The following is a 13,566-nucleotide window of genomic DNA, read 5'->3' on the forward strand; positions in this document are numbered from 1 at the left end:
GAGAATCATATCAGACAACACATCTGCCAAAAAAATTAATCAAATTTTAGATCTCCCTTATAATGGTTTGGCTCCAATTGTTCTCGATTCTTCGAATGCAATTTTCAATTGATAAATCCATTCGCACTCAATAAATATGTTAAGCATGCTTAATAATCCTCAATACAAACAATTCCGACTGTTTCCGTACAACATTACAAATTAGAGTGACAAAACAGAGTCGATAACATCCGAAAAAATAGAAATTGTAGATCACAAAATCAAGAGAGGCGATTTCAAGAGCTAGTAAATTTGGTGACGACCTTGGTACCCTCAGAGATGGCGTGCTTAGCCAGTTCACCAGACAACACCAAATGCACGTACGACGGTCTAGATCTCCCGTGAGGTCTTGTTGTAGCGGGCTAATCGGGACGACTGTTGGGGAAATCAACACAGCGGAAGGGATAAAAGCGATAATAAAAGAGTACACTCTACTCACTCAGTGACACCAAGAATTTAACATGGTTCGGCAACTGCCTACATCCACAGAAAAGAGTTTTACTAATAAATAGTGGTACACAAGAAAATATTACGGAGGAAGAGGATCACACTCCACTCAACTCAACTCTCTTTTTCTCACAGAGCTCTCCAGGCTCTCTCTCTTTTCTCTTCTTGGGTGTCTGAAGCTCTCGCATGAAACTTCAATTTATAGATGCCTCGCTTCACGTATGAATGCATTTATTTGTATTCAATGGACAGTTGAGCGCTGGATGTTGCGCGCTGGAGGTTGAGCAGCAAGCAGCCATTGTTGACTGCTTGCTTGGGCAGGGATTTCAACAATTCTCCCCCTCCATGCCCATTTACCTAGATGCTCTCCATCCCAGCTATGTTTCTGCATAGCTCAAGCTTCTCACTTGTAACCACCTTCGTCAGCATGTCCGCTGGATTCTCTTTCGTATGGATCTTCATAAGCTTCAATAGCTTTTGTTCCATCGCTTCGCATATCCAATAATAGCGGATATCAATATGCTTGGTGCGGGAGTGGTACATTGAATTCTTGCTCAAATCTAGAGCACTTTGACTGTCACAATGTACCATGTAGTCTTCTTGACTAACCCCTAGTTCTTGGAGAAAACACTTCATCCACAACATTTCTTTCTCAGCTTCTGCTGCGGCAATGTACTCTGCCTCAGTTGTAGATAAAGCAACACACTTCTGCAATTTGGACTGCCAAAAGACAGCTCCTCCTACAAAAGTGAAGAGAAATCCCAAAGTAGATTTCCTGCTATCCAGATCTCCTACCATATATGAATCTGTATAGCCTTCCAAAACTGGTTTAGCTCCCCCAAAACACAAGCACATCTTCGATGTACCTTTTAGGTACCTGAGAATCCATTTGACTGCTTCCCAATGATCCTTTCCTAGATTTGAAAGGAATCTGCTCACCATGCCTATAGCATGAGCAATATCTGGTCTGGTACAAGCCATTGCATACATCAGGCTTCCTACTGCTAAAGAGTAGGGAATTACTTCCATTTCTTCAATTTCTTTCTTTGAAGAAGGACACGAGCTCTTGCTCAACTTGAAGTGGTTAGCAAGTGGAGTATTGACTGGCTTAGCATCTCCCATGTTGAAACGTCTGATGACCCGTTCAACATATTTTTGTTGTGATAGCCACACCCTTTTGTCTTTCCTATTACGAACAATCTTCATGCCCAAAAGTTGCTGTGCTGGGCCTAAGTCCTTTATGTCAAAGAACTTGGATAGTTCCTTCTTTAGTTTGTTAATCTTGGACCTATCCTCACCAACGATTAACATATCATCAACATAAAGGAGTATGACAAACTTGTCATTCTGGAACCTTCGAACATAGACACACTGATCTGCAACAAGTCTCTTGTAACTATGACTCATCATGAATGAGTCGAACTTCTTGTACCATTGCCTCGGCGCTTGCTTGAGGCCATAGAGACTCTTCTTTAGCTTGCAGACTAAGTGATCTTTCCCTGGAGCTTCAAACCCTTCTGGTTGCTCCATATAGATTTCCTCCTCCAAATCTCCATGGAGAAAGGCTGTCTTCACATCCATCTGTTCGAGTTCCAAATTCAAGCTGGCTACCAATCCGAGTATGACTCGGATTGACATCATTTTCACCACCAGGAAAAATATCTCGTTAAAGTCGATTCCCTTCTTCCGTTGGAATCCTTTGACAACCAATCTGGCCTTGTGCTTTATCAGCTTTCCTTGGCCATCTTTCTTCATCTTGAACATCCATTTGCTCTTTAGGGCTTTCTTTCCTTCAGGAAGTTTCACCAACTCATAGGTCTGATTTTTCTGCAAAGAACTCATCTCTTCTTGCATTGCCTGCACCCATAGGCTTCTATCAGCATGAGTTTTAACTTCCTGGAAGCTCTCCGGCTCCCCCTCATCAGTAAGCAGAATATAGTCTGATTCTGGATATCTCATCGATGGAATCAGTAGGCGGCCTCTTGCCAATCTTCTTGGTTGAGTTTCATCAACCAAAGGAGGTTCATCACCATCTAACCCTTGTGGTGGTACACCAGCTGCTGGTGGAGAGAGTTCTTGCTCCCCCTGCTCGACACCCTGAGCTTCTTCTTCTACATCTGGATCTCGATCCTGCATATCCTCATTATCTGTAGCGAACTGTAATGGTTCAGGATGTGTATAGAAACTAAGCTCTACTGACATCGAGGAAGCTTCAGTTCCTATATGCTGGTTTTCATGGAACACAACGTCCCTACTTCTGAAAATTCTCTTTGTCATTGGATCCCATAATTTGTATCTAAATTCTTCATCTCCATATCCAACAAAGATACATGGAGTTGACTTGACATCGAGCTTCTGTCTCAACTCCTTGGATACGTGTGCAAAGGCTTTGCACCCAAACACTCTCAGGTGAGAGTAAGAGACATCTTTTCCAAACCAAACCTTCTCAGGAACTTCAAATTCCAGTGGTGCGGAAGGTGATCTGTTGATCAGGTAACAGGCAGCACGAACAGCTTCACTCCAGAATGGCTTTGGTAACTTAGCCATACTGAGCATGCATCTTGTTCTTTCAATGATGGTCCGATTTATTCTTTCAGCTACACCATTGTGCTGAGGGGTATACGGGACCGTCTTCTCATGTCGAATACCACGATCAGCGCAGTATGCACCGAACCTTTTGGAAACCTATTCTCCTCCATTGTCCGTTCGCAGGCACTTCAACTTCTTTCCCGTCTCTCTTTCCACTAGGGTGTGGAAATTCTTGAAGTTCTCGAAGACCTGATCCTTTGACTTCAAAACATATACCCAGACCTTTCGTGAAGCATCATCAATGAATGTCACGAAATATCTGTTACCTCCCAATGACTCTTCTTCCATGGGACCACATACGTCAGAGTGTACCAGACTCAACAACTCTGATCTTCTCTTCGTAGAGGAATTGAGCGAGACTCTGCGTTGTTTGCCAAACAAACAGTACTCACAAGGGTTTAACGTTATTCCTTTGGCAACCTTGATGAGTGCCTTTTTCGCAAGCGTATCCAACCCTTTCTCACCCATGTGTCCGAGTCTCTTGTGCCACAAATTCGGTGATGCCTCGTCTTCCGCTGCATTGAGGCTATCAGTATCAATCTTCACATGGGTCTTGTACAACGTACCGCAAATATGTCATCGGGTGACAACCATGGCACCTTGTGACAGCTTCCAAGTGCCATTGCTGAAGTAGCTGTCATAGCCCTATCAATCAAGAGTTGTTCTCGAAATCAGGTTGAGCCAAAGGTCAGGAATGTGTCGAACATCTTTCAACACCATGGTACAACCAACGTTGGTTTTTATCTGCACTTCGCCAACTCCCACGATCTTCGAGGAACTGGCGTTCCCCATCCTTACCGTACCAAAGTCTTCTGCTTTGTACGTAGTGAAAAATTCACTGTGGGAAGTGGCATGGTATGATGCTGCTGTGTCTACCACCCACTCAACATCATAGCTTGCAACGTGCAGACACGTCTCATCACTGGTGGAGAGTATTGCCACATCTCCTGAAAGAGTGACAAGGGTTTCACCATCTTCTTTCTTCAACTTACTGCTTTGACCTTGCTCCCTTAAAAACTTGCGGCAGTTTTTCCTTATGTGGCCTTCTTTGCCACAATGGTAACATTTCATGTTACCCATCTGCTGGTTCCTGCTACTGCTAGACCTTCCACGTGGTTGAGACTTCCCTCTGTTTCTGCCTCCACTTCTCCCTCTATCATCACCTCGAGGCCTTTTTCTACTCTCGGTGACAAGGACATGAGTTTGATTCATGCTTATCTCTTTTCGTCTGGCCTCCTCATTAAACAGGGCATCCTTAACCATCGTCATGGTAAGTTTGCCATCTGGAGTAGAGTTACTGAGGGAGACCACCAGCGTCTCCCAACTATCTGGTAACGAACTAAGAAGTAGCAGGGCTTGTTCTTCATCGCCAAGATTCAGGTTGACGGATCCGAACTGGTTAACTAGGTTTTGAAACTCACTAGTTTGCTCGGCAACAGAGGTGTCGCTCTTCAACTTCAAGTTAACAAGCCGTCTCATCAAGAGGCCCTTGTTTCGAGCAGTCTTAGCTTGATACATATCCTCCAACTTTTTCCAGAGGCTATATGCATCTGTCTCCTAGGCCACGTGGTGAAAGACACTATGGTCAATCTATTGCCTGATTTGACCAATAGTCTTCTTGTGCATCTTTTTCCACACTTGATCCGTAACTTCATCTGGCTTCTTCCCTTCCTCTTTCAAAGGGTCAGACAGATCTTTACAGTTCAATAGATCCTCCATCCGAGGCCTCCAAAGACTGTAGTTTGAGGCAGTCAGCTTTATCATAGCGCCTGATGCTGAATCCTCCATGGATTTAGATTGATTCTAAATATAAAATACAAGTACGGGATCTTTGAAGCGGAATATCGCAAAACAGACAGCACCGTTGTGTCCAGAACGCTTGAATTTGTTGGAAACGAGTCTTGTTTCGTCAAAATCGGACTCAGATAGCACAAGGAATGAGCAAAACAACCAAAACAGGAACATTGTCGGGCGTGCAGCACGTGGCGAGACTAACAGCGCGTAGGCGCGTGTTATTCACGCGCCAGAACCTCACTGGTGCTCGTGGAACGCATGGGTGCGTGTAACTCACGCGCGTTCTGGAGTCAATAGAAAGGTCAGGCACGTGAAATTCACGCGCAAGGGCCTCTCTAGAGCGCGTGCGTCGCGTGCTGAGAGTGGAGGTAACGCGCTCTGTCCTCTCCTGGGCACGTGTCGGAGTGGGCTCACTCTCTGATATTCAGACGGTGCGTGTGGGAGCGTGCGGAGTCCGTCCGGCCTCTGGTTTTTACCACTTTTCTTGTCTCGATGAGACGAACACAGTGGTATGTTCAAATTTGAAAACTGAGCTACACACTAAAAACGAGTTTTCTGTAAAAAAAACTCTTCACAACAATCGCTCTGATACCACTTGTTGGGGAAATTAATACAGCGAAAGGGATAAAAGTGATAATAAAAGAGTACACTCTACGCACTCAGTGACACCAAGAATTTAACGTGGTTCGGCAACTGCCTACATCCACAGAAAAGAGCTTCACTATTAAATAGTGGTACACAAGAAAATATTACAGAGGAGGAGGATCACACTCCACTCAACTCAACTCTCTTTTTTCTCTCAGAGCTCTCCAGGCTCTCTCTCTTTTCTCTTCTTGGGTGTCTGAAGCTCTCGCATGAAGCTTCAATTTATAGATGCCTCGCTTCACGTATGAATGCATTTATTTGCATTCAATAGACAGTTGAGCACTGGATGTTGCGCGCTGGAGGTTGAGCAGCAAGCAACCATTGTTGACTGCTTGCTTGGGCAGGGATTTCAACAACGACTCCTGGGCGAGCTTCTCGAATAATATGTCATTAATGAAGTTGTTCATGATGCCCATGGCCTTACTGGAAATTCCGATGTCGGGATGCACCTGCTTAAGGACTTTGAAAATATAAATCTTGTAAGTCTGGGTGCTCTTCTTCATTCTCTTCTTCTTCTTGAGGTTGTTGGCGCAGCCTTCCTTGGGTATTCTCTTCTCAGCTTTCGGCTTCTTCTCCGCTAGAGCTTTCTCAGCGGCAGGCTTCTTCTCCACCGGCTTTTTCTCTGCCTTTCTCGACACCATTGATAAACTAGAGAGAGCAATGCAAAACTTCTAGACTAGAGAGAGAGAGAGAGATGTGGCAAGGCTCGTGAATGGATGGGACTGTTTCATTTAACCCATGGCCACTAGTAGGATTTCGTGTGCAAGGGATGTAGGAAATTGTCTGGGTTTAGCTTTTTTCTGTGTTTAAAACCAACTCCTTTTATTATAAGCTCTTCTTTATTCATAGGGCTGGTTCGGAATTCTAAGCCGAGTCTGTTTAAGGTCGCGATACAAGAAATGTTTTATTTCTTCTTATTTCATATCATCTCATTATTACAATTTTTTCAAATTCTCACATAAAATATAATAAAAAATTTAACTTTTTCAAATTTTAAAATAATAATAATATTAAAAAGTAATATTCTAACAATATTTTATTCAACTTTCAACTTTCATCTCATCTCAATTTACTTTCCAAACAACAACTAAGTAAACTAAATCGAAAAGATGGACAGAGATAGTTACTAAGAGCATTGGCATTGGCTTCATCAAAGTTATCTCTAAAATTTGATGAAAAGTACATGATTTCTATAAATCTAAAACTTCTCTAGTCATAACTCCACATTGAATTAGTTATTGAATTCATCAAAACAATAATATAATATTATTTTTTAATAAAAATATTTTTATTTTTTTTATATTTTACAATTATACTAATCATATGTTGATTAATAATTTAATTTGATTCTTACATTATTATTACAAGATGGTTGGAGATTAAATGTGAATAAAAAAGACCTTTAGAGATTAAAAATAAATAAAAAATAGATTTAATGAATGAATAGTAGACCTTCAAATTTGAAGAAACCTATAGATTTACTTAAGCTCAAAGTTTCACATTTATCTATTTGACCAATCCAATGCAACCTATTTTGATGAAATTTATCAAATTTTATATTTGGCTAGACTTTTGATAAAGCCAATGCCAATGCTCTAAGTCGAATCTCCGGAGTGAGGACCTTCGTATGGTATAGCTCAGCAGTGAAGGCCACCAAGTCCAAGTATTACTTTCTTTTATAACAACACTCCTTACCATACTCTAATGGTGCTCCGTGTGCTTTGCTTAAGCGCTTATGTTCTCTCCGCTTTAACAAGCTCGGAGTACCTCGCAGCCTAAGACGTACAGACGTGCATAATTGACTCCACCAGTTTGAAGATCTGAGAATATAACACCCAGATTCAAGCCCGCTTACCGTTAATTGGTTGAAGTTAATATTTATGGGAAGTCTATTTGAGATTTATCAAGTAATTTTGAATAGGCTACGAGCTCCAAATTTTATTATGGTAGAATATGAATTTTTATTGGGTTTGATAATTAGGTTAAAGTCATTTAATATTTTATGGACCAAATAGAATCTGTTTATTTGGTAATTGGCGCGAAAAACTTATGGGTTTTCATGGCTTGATAAGTCAAAATAAGTCTTGCATGTCATAAGTATATGTATGAATAGTCATGAATTTAAGTTGGCAACATGAAATATTTTATGAAAAACCTTATGCTAGGTATGTTTATATATGATGGGTTCTTATTGGATTTTTTACTCATTTTAGTTTGTTTTATATTTTTAAACCACCCCAAGTCAGAATAATTATGAAAGTAAAGTTGTAGGATAAGACTTGATAGTATTAAAATTTTAGAAAATTTAATAAGTGCTTATGCATAGTCTAGTATTTTAAAAAAATAATGATTTTATTTATTATATAAAGAGTTTTTGTACCTGGCGCTTCCTTCAAAATAAAAGAAAATATTTTTAAGTTAAGTTCAGTAGTAGCACTCTGGCTCTCAAGATTTGTAAAAATGTCATCATTCTTATCCATTAGGGAGCGGGGTGTTACACTCCAACATAATAAGGGAGTGGTCAGATGAAAAAATGAGAAGATGTTGAATTGTGCATTTGGAAATAGAAGATTCCAAAGATGATTGTCTACTCCTCTATCAAGTTTTTCTCTAATATTCCCTAAACGTTATCTATTATTGGTCCAAGTGAATTTTGGACCAAAAAACCCTACATCCACCATCCCATTATCCCCCATAAGCTTTTTTAGCCCATTGTGACAAGCAAATGGATATATATATATATATATATATATATATATATATATATATAAATATAATAGAATAATGAACTCAAATATATCTTTAGCTATATCAAAGTGTTTGAGACTGCAAGTGTCATCCCCAGAACTTGCTGGAGGATCTGATTCTTAAGTCCTCAAGTACTTGAACAATAAATACTTAGAAGTGGAAGTAGAAGAAATATATGTATGTATTCTGCTTTCCTTTCTTGCAACCAGTACTTAGAATGCACAAAATGAAGTACATATCAATCAAAACTTAAAAACATTATATCAATGAGAAAATAACATGGAAGTACTGAACAATACCCTTCAACGGCCATTAACATAATTGCAATTCACTTGAACTTCACCTTCATTCCTAGTAAGAACTTGAACATTTCCTTTAGAATAAAATCGCTTGGCCCACCACTAATTTAGCAAGTAATTTCTTTGCAAGCCACGCTTCATGTTCCTTGTCTCTATGACGGAATATAATACATGTTGCTCCAATCGAAATTTGTCCAAAATCCCAAAAAACAAAGAATTCAATGAAGAATCAATACATTGATGGAGGTAGAACAATGTAGATTGTACATTTACATGCAATTGATAGGGAAGTTTCACTCAAAATCAAGCTTAAATTTACTGAAATTGTCTTCTATCAATGTGGATATAAGAGGCAGCAAAGAAAAAGAGAGCAGTTTCAATCTATACAACCCTACGGATCTTCAAATGGGAAAACATAATGGTGAAAATGCAAACTACGAAATGGAAGGTGAAACTCACTACATAAATTCTAAACAGCAGCAGAAATTCAAGGAAAAGCAAAACATGGTTTCTCTTTGTGTGCATAACTTGAAACCCAGAATGAAAGAGGAGATTTTTGAACTTACCAATTGAGATGTTGTCTTCGAGATCTCCCAAGTATTTACTCAACATGTGTTTTCGATTTTGTCTTTAAACAATAGATGATACGACAAAATAATGCATCCTAACAAACAAAAAAAGATCCAACTATATATGAAACTATATATTTTAGAGTTATACCACCCAGCTAATTAATTTCATGTGGTACTGCTGATCATGAATTATAGAAAGAAACCATGCATATATGATTAGTATCATCCAAAATAAATGTGTAAGGTTTTGCACAAGTGGGAAACACAAAACTAATAACAAGTGTCACCAAGATGATGCTCACAATCATCACACCAACTTCAGCTATGCCTGCAAGAACAAACTGAATTTCATTAGCAGAATCTCATGACACCAACTTCAACTTCAGCTATACCAACACATGACAACATAACATTTGGTGCTCACAATCATCACACCAACTTCAACACAGACTCATAAATTTACTATGTTTCTCACATCAAACTCGAAACAAGAAACAGCAAACAAATAAATATAAATGACAAACTTACAAAAATAAATAAATAAAAAGGCACAAGCTCATCAACCCACAAAAGCAAACAAATAAATACAAATGACAAACTTAAACATTTCAAACTAAAAATTGGAAATAAGCATGATTTATGGGTAGACATAACATAAAAACAGCAAGCAAAACAAATAATATAAAGAATTATAAAGTTCAAGTCAATTTCAACTAAAAGTTCTCAAAACCCAAATTCTCAGGTCAAACACTTTGTATATACTAACAATATTCATTTTAAGAGCTTGTTAGTATCCACAAAATAATTGTGCATTTGGCACCATAAATAAACTATATAAACACCGACAAAGTACATGTCTTGTGCAGAGTAGGTTAGCACCTTACCATTAACATCATCAAACTCTACAAACTTGGGCCATTTCAGAGACTCGACTCAAACAGAGCAAAACCAAATTCTGGTTTTTCCCTCCGTATGTACCTAGCCATTTAACATGGGAAATATCAAGATAAAGGATATCCCGCACAAAAATAGGAAAAATCCCTAAAACCCACAGATTGCACAAATAAAATTTATTTCACAGAAATTTCATGGGAGTGGAAATTAACTTGAAGTAAATGTGGGTGTGTTCGTGAGAAGCAGTGAAGGAGAAGGGCCTTACTACCGATCGGCAACTCAGAACTCCAACAACGAACACAAATGCGCAGTAGCAAACCCACAAGAAATCTACAATGGAAAGAGAGAGAGAGAGAGAGAGAGAGAGAGAAGGTCTACTGTGAAGAGAGAGAGAGAGAAATACTGATGGACTGATCAAGAGATCAGACATGGAGGGCTTTTCTATTGGGTTATTTTCTAGGCCTAAGATACTCTCAAATTGGGCTATGACGGTCTTGTCTATATTGGCCTCAGAGGAGTTTTCTTGGCCCAAAAACTGCCTCTTGTCAGTCAAAGGAGATGCTAACTTTAAAGGCATTTAAGACGAAGATTTGTGATTCATTTATGGTAACAGGCCAGGCTTTGAGAAAAATGATGGACCTACTTTTAAAGATTATTTATAGCTCTCAACGAATTTAGATTCTCCATTCTTTGACTTGATTCTAACTTTTTTGGATTGAATTTTCTAATATTGTTGTTGGATCTCAAAGCGAGTCGATTGGTGTTCATATCAAAAGGACTTATTTTTATCCATTGGTACAACATATTATTTTTAAGTGTTGGATTTCATTGAGCAAAGTGAATGGGAGACCAGATGTTACTTTTTGTGGAAAGAATTTTCCCATACTGATTGGAGGGGGTGCCTTGCGTTCCTTTCATAAATCCTTTGTTTGAATTGCGAGGAAAAAAAACCTATGTTTTCTTGTGAACTAGGGGTATTCATTGGATGACTAGGTAAATTGTTTGCAAGTGTTATCATATCCGAACGTTGAATACCAGGCATTTTTGTTGATCTTCAACTAGGATAAGCCTCCTAATATAAGTGTTCTTAACTCTCATCCAAGGACCACAAGTAAGACGTTTCTTGCTGATTTTGTAAAATAGGGCAAGCTTGATGAATATGACCCAAGCAAAAATAGAAGGCCTCTTTTGGATTAAAAATTGAGATGAAAATTGAAAGTTGAATAAAATATTATTAAAATATTATTTTTTAATATTTTTATTATTTTTATATTTAAAAAAATTAAATTATTTATTATATTTTATGTAAAAATTTGAAAAAAATGTAATGATGAGATGAGATGAGATGAGTTAAGATTACTTCTCAATCCAAATGGAGCATATTAATTTAGATCTCAAACTCATCTCAATTCATCTTATCTAATTATTATAATTTTTTTAAATTCTAACACAATATAATAAATAATTTAAATTTTAAAATAATAATAATATTAAAAAATAATATTTTATTCAACTTTTAACTTTTATTTTAACTCACCTCAATTCAGTTCAACATCCAAATAAATCATTCATCTCTTATGCTTATAGATACCCATGTTGCAGACCTTCTTGGGTGTATTAGCTGGCAAAGGTCTTTCAACATCAATTTCAACCTGGATTCTCATAAACCTTCTAAGGGCTATTCCCAGACTAGAGGCTTGCTCCGCTTGAATAAGTTTACCCAACACTTTTCCTATTTTTTGAGCATTATGAATAGTCATCAACTCGAGAGGAAGGCCATGTATTTGAACCCAGAACATAGACAGTAAGATTAATTTCTTGGATACTCAAACCTGGAGGCCACTCACATATGAGCATGTGAAATCCTTTGATGTTCCACGGTCGCTGTTCCGAGACTCTATTTTTCTCTTGCTAGAATGGGAATGTGAAGAGAAAGGTATTGATGTTCAAATCCTCAATGGTAATGACAAAACTCCAGATTGCCTTGATGGTCGCATGCAGAGAATGTTTATTTTAGGGGTTTTGAAGAAATTATACGAGAGCATGATCAGAGAGATATGCTGCTGCTTCGATTTTTGGTTCAAGATTTAGCTCATTCCAATTTAGAGCTTAAGCTTTTGAGATGAGATTTTCTAGGCCGGTTGGGATGCCATGGTTCAGTGGTGATGAAAGGATTTTGTTTTTGTTTCTATTATTTGACGAAAGGATACGAGGAGAGGGGAAGATTTGATTAATGGAAGGGGAAGAGAGGAAGCTTGTGGGTTAATCGATTTCAGGGAAAGCGTGGAGAAAGACTGATGGAAACCATTGTAAAACGAAAAGGAGAACAGAGGAGATAAGGAAAAGGAATTAGGATTTGGGAGGATTGGGTACCAAAAGAAAGACTTCTGGGATTTAAGTTTGAGGCCCCGTTCGTAAGATATTGGCGTAAATTCAGTCTAGTATTGAATGTAATGTTTAAATATTTAAGTTTCAAATTACTAAATATCATTCAACTTAAAATCTTTTTACACGAAATATTTATAATTTTTTTTAATTCAACATTTTTTTACATACAAGAATCATAATTTTTTTCAAATTCTTATAATTATATCTAAATTTATTTTAATATTTAAATATATCTAAATTCATTTTAGATAGATTTTATAAAATTTACTTTATTATCTTAATTCATTATTATTTATAAAAATCTCATTTCATCTCATCTCATATCAATTCAACATTTAAACGAAATTTTTTCACCAAGAAGAGTCATGGTCACTAGGGAGTGGGAGAGAACTCGTCTTGTAGAGAGAGTTGGGTGGAAGAGGATTGTATCCAATATTTTGTCTGAAAATTAATTACTTTGAAATCATTTCCCTGCAGGCTTGGACCCAAGACCATATAACTGTCACGAGCTCTATGAGTATCTTCCTGTAGGATCATTGTGATGTAAAACTCATGGATTTGTTCCTTTGTAAAAAGAGTTGTGCTAGCGGCACGTCCAGCTTAAATGTGGGTTTTTTTTTCATTTTTTTAATATTTTTAAATATTTTTAAAAATTAAAAAAATATATTAATATATTAAAAATTACTTTCTTAATTATTAATTAAAAAAAAGAATTAAATACATGAACGGTCAAAATAAGGAAACAAATTAGCATTTTCCTTGTAAAAATTGATGTTTTGCATTGTAATATAAACAATAATGAGCGGTGCCACTCTGCCGCCCGAGTAGCACCGCTCGGTGTTACCGCTAGTTGTAAAATTTGTTTTTTTTTTATTTTTCTATTCATATTTTTTTAATGTATTTAAATATTTTTAAAAAATAAAAAAAATATATTAATATATTTAAAATCATTTTCTTCATCATTCGGTAAAAAAAAAAAAAAAAAAACAAAAAAACAAAAAAAAAAAAAAAAACAAAAAAAAAAAAAAAACAAACAAACAGACAGTAAAACCAAGCAGTATACTTTAAACGGCATAGGAGAGTTTTCCTCAAAAAAATAATAAGCATAAAGGCCTATAAAAGAAAAGGTCTTTTAAAAAGTGTAAAAAAAA

General features: G+C 37.3%; 1 pseudogene; it reads right to left on the bottom strand.

Annotated features, from left to right (window-relative positions):
• Positions 1-275: 275 nt before the first annotated feature.
• On the bottom strand, positions 276-6,155 carry LOC121255858 (annotated as a pseudogene).
• Between the last annotated feature and the right edge of the window lie 7,411 nt (positions 6,156-13,566).

The sequence above is a fragment of the Juglans microcarpa x Juglans regia genome, chromosome 3D (assembly GCF_004785595.1).
Source record: "Juglans microcarpa x Juglans regia isolate MS1-56 chromosome 3D, Jm3101_v1.0, whole genome shotgun sequence".
NCBI lineage: Eukaryota > Viridiplantae > Streptophyta > Magnoliopsida > Fagales > Juglandaceae > Juglans > Juglans microcarpa x Juglans regia.